Below are 3,737 nucleotides of genomic sequence, written 5' to 3' on the forward strand. Positions count from 1 at the left end.
TGGACTAGTGGTTACCAGAGGGTCCGGGTGGGGGGAGGAGGGAAGATGTAGACAGGGTAAGGGGGGTCATATATAGGGGGTTGGGGGAGGGCGAAGTGGGTAAAGAGGATCAAATATATGGTAGCTGAATGAAACTGGACTTTGGGTGGTAATCACACAATAGAATATATAGATATCAAATTATAATGTACACCTGAAAATTATATAATTGTATTAACCAATGTTACCCCAATAAACTTAATAAGAAAAAAAAGATGCAGATTAGGTGGTGAAAGTAGAAGGATCTCATGAGAGATTAGTCTGCTTGTAGAGAAGTATTTAGTGGATTCAGAGCTAAGAAAACTTTGGATGGTATGTGGAGTTTGTAAGTAAAAGTCATGTTCTTGCATGAGCATTCCTAGGGCTTGGTCATCTCATGCACAAATAGGGTAAAACGTTTTGAATAGTTAGGTAGCTTTAGGGCAGGTGGTTCTTGCAGCCTTCGTTTTCATCTTAGAGGCCTGCTCATATTTATTTTCTCATATTTATAAAATTTCAAGGACTGAAATTTTAGTAAGTTCATATAGTAGAGAAGCCAATCAAGAAAAATTAGAAACCCATAGCCTGCAATAGCCAGACAGACATTGAAATCCACGAAGCTGCCCCTTAATTGTGGGCCTAGGAAATTCTTGTATTAGCTTAATTTTTTTGGAGATAGCTAGATTCCTGGAGGGCTCCTATGACCTAGGTAATGAACAGTATCTAAAGATAACTGTATTTTTTCCTTAGATACTTTATGTCTCTTTTGAGTTAACTGCTGTAGCAAATAAATGAAATCCTTTGTGGACAACTCTTTGGTAACTGATCATAGCAAGAGTTTGTCTACATATCATAAAAGAGTTAATTTTGGGGGAACTGAAGGATGCTTAAATCTTGGTGGAGTACTCGATGGAGTACTTACTTATTTGGAAGAAATAAGAATGGGCCTTAGTAAACCCTTGAGGCATGACTGTCCAGGTATATCGTTGACTGTTCCAAGTAAATGTAAATAGATTCTGGCTGCTGGGGTCTACAAGGATACTGGAAAAGGCTGAACAGAGGTCTACAACAGTGAACCATCTTGAATCTGGTGGAACTTGTGACAAAAAGGTGTCGGGTTTGGAATAACTCGGAAACTGGGAATAACTATCTTCTTAATAGTTCTCAAGTCTTGGACAAATCACCATCCTCACTCATTAGGTTTTTGGACTGGGGAGTTCAGCTCAGCTTTTTGTACCATATGACAGGTAGAAGACAGCCCAAGCATACCTCCCAAGCATCTCTTGGTTCAAGTGACTTTCCCAGATTGAATTGGACACTCCTCATTCTAATTACAGATTTCCCTGAGACAGAGACAGACAGAGAGAGAGAGGGAGGGAGGGAAGGAAGGAGGGAGGGAGAAGAGGAGAGAGAGAGAGAGAGAGAGAGAGAGAGAGAGAGAGAGAGAGAGAGAGAGTGTGTCTGAGAGGCACTGTATATTTGGAACATAGAGGGGCCCACTTGGGGGACAGGTGGCAGACACCCCAGGAGGAGGTACTTTAGATACTTTAGCTCTCTTGACTGTAGAGATATTTAGGTCCTACGCTGTATTTTTCACTGGCTAAAGGACAGTAACATGTCTCCATTCTTATAGGAAAATCTCTTTCTATTACAGGCCTGGTAGCCAGCTTCAACCTTCTGGGGACAGCTCAGCTAAAGTGGAAAGAGCCCTCTATGCAATCTGAAGTCTTGGGATGGGATCGACCTCCAGTTCACCACTTACTAGTTGTGTGACCTTGGGCAAGTTATGTAACCTTCCTGAGCCTCTGTGTACTTACTTTAGAAAAATCGGAAAATTTTAACACAATTGTAACTAGAAAAAGAAAACTACACTCTTTGTCCTCTTCTTTCTTCCTTTTACCAGGCTCTTTTTTATGTAACATGTTCAAGCACAAACTGGAGGAGTCTGAGGTATTTAGTTTCAAAGCTTTGGCAGGGCCTTTGTCTCTGTGTAGAAAAAGGAGAATCCATTAAGAGGTATCTGACTCTTCACCAGGCCTGCTCATTATTGCCAGCAGGCCTAAGAGAGCACAGTTTGGAAGGCCAAGGATCAAAGAAATAAATACAATTGTTCTGAATTGCAAATAGAAGTCCTAACTCCACTATGAAAGAGGCAACTTTGCAAATTACTGGGATAGAAGGAGTGAGGTAGCTAAGGCAGGAACAATTAGTGAAACTCAAGAATGGAGAATTGTATAAATCTCCAGAGGAAGGTAGGTGAGAAGATGTTATATAAGACAAGCGTGGGAGGGGTAAGTTTCTCCTTCCTGTTAGCTGACACAGCCAGTGGCAGCAGGGCCACCTCTATCCTACAGGGTCCCATAGAGGAAGTTAGTAAAGGGCGCCCCCTTTCTGAGTGGATGCAGCTCTGTGCCAGGGTGCAGGGTTTGGTGAGTGGAATGTGGGTTGGGCATCTTATACACTGCACCGTCTCCAAGGCTCTGCTCATTGGCTTTGATTGCCAGCCCTCATTGTAGACTTGTGGGCTGGAAAGAAGATCTGCCAACATGAGTGGACCCCAATGGAGACAGAACAAGAGTGATGCCCAGGACTCTCTCCCATCTCAAGGCACTCTTGGTGGGATGAGAAAAGAAGAGGCCAAACACACAGCATTTATAGGTAGCCCAGCTCCCTACCCTCAGAGATTACTTGAAATTGCCTCTAACCTCCAATCCCAAACTCTGGAGAAAAGCCACAGATTCCTTAAGAATGATGTTAATCCCCAAGGATTATATTCTTTTGTTATCTCTCTGGGCTCCTGATTCCTTCCACATGTATGATCTCACCTCTTTCTCCAAGTTTTACAAAAGCTAATCATGCTAAATATTTGTTCAAGTAATAGGTATTATAGAAGATTGGCGGTGCTGGGGCAGGGAAAAGATGAAGGAAGTATTTGCACTGAAGTGATATACACTTAAACTTTGCATAAGGGAAAACTCCAATCTTAAAATTCTTTTCTACAGGTTTCTCACTGACATTTAACCCCAGATACAGCCAATCCTTCAGAATTTTGCTGGCTCCTATCTCCCTCTCCTTTCTTTTTCCTTCTAGAATTGCCTTCTGTACTCCAAATTTGTGTTCCTCTATTATGCAGAGCAATTTAGCTCTTCCCGCCTCTGAATCTGCAACATATACATCTAGACCCATCAAGTCGGGGTCTCATATTTAATGGAGTCCACCCTTCTTATAATACCATTACATATGATAAAGTTATAAGAACCTAAGAAAAAAGAGTTAGCTTTGTTCAACCATGAAATTTGCTGGTGAACCTCCTTGGTAATGTGATACTTAATAAATAGGAGGCATAGAATACTGGGTGAACTAGTATTAGAAGTAGAGTGATTTTTTTTTTTTTAAGCCAGGCTGAAAACTTTAATTGTCACTTTAACCTCCACATTGCTGGGAGACTTGGAATATTTCGCATATCTAGTTTAGTCAGAAATATATTGATCTTTTATTAACTTGATCTGTAAGTAGAAATTAAGGTCTCTCAATAATGAAATCTTCAATTTGTCACTCCCTGAAGTGTGAAAGAGACAAAGTTGGGTTATGTGGGGTCTGAAGATTATATAGTTTCATGGGGTGCTTTTTATAATGATTCTTCTTAAACACTGAAAAAATATATTATTAAAAATGTAACTCAGTGAGTCCTTCTTTGGAGATGATGAAGAGGAGGGGGC

This window comes from Pteropus alecto, unplaced genomic scaffold (genome assembly GCF_000325575.1).
Source record: "Pteropus alecto unplaced genomic scaffold, ASM32557v1 scaffold170, whole genome shotgun sequence".
Classification (NCBI taxonomy): Eukaryota; Metazoa; Chordata; class Mammalia; order Chiroptera; family Pteropodidae; genus Pteropus; species Pteropus alecto.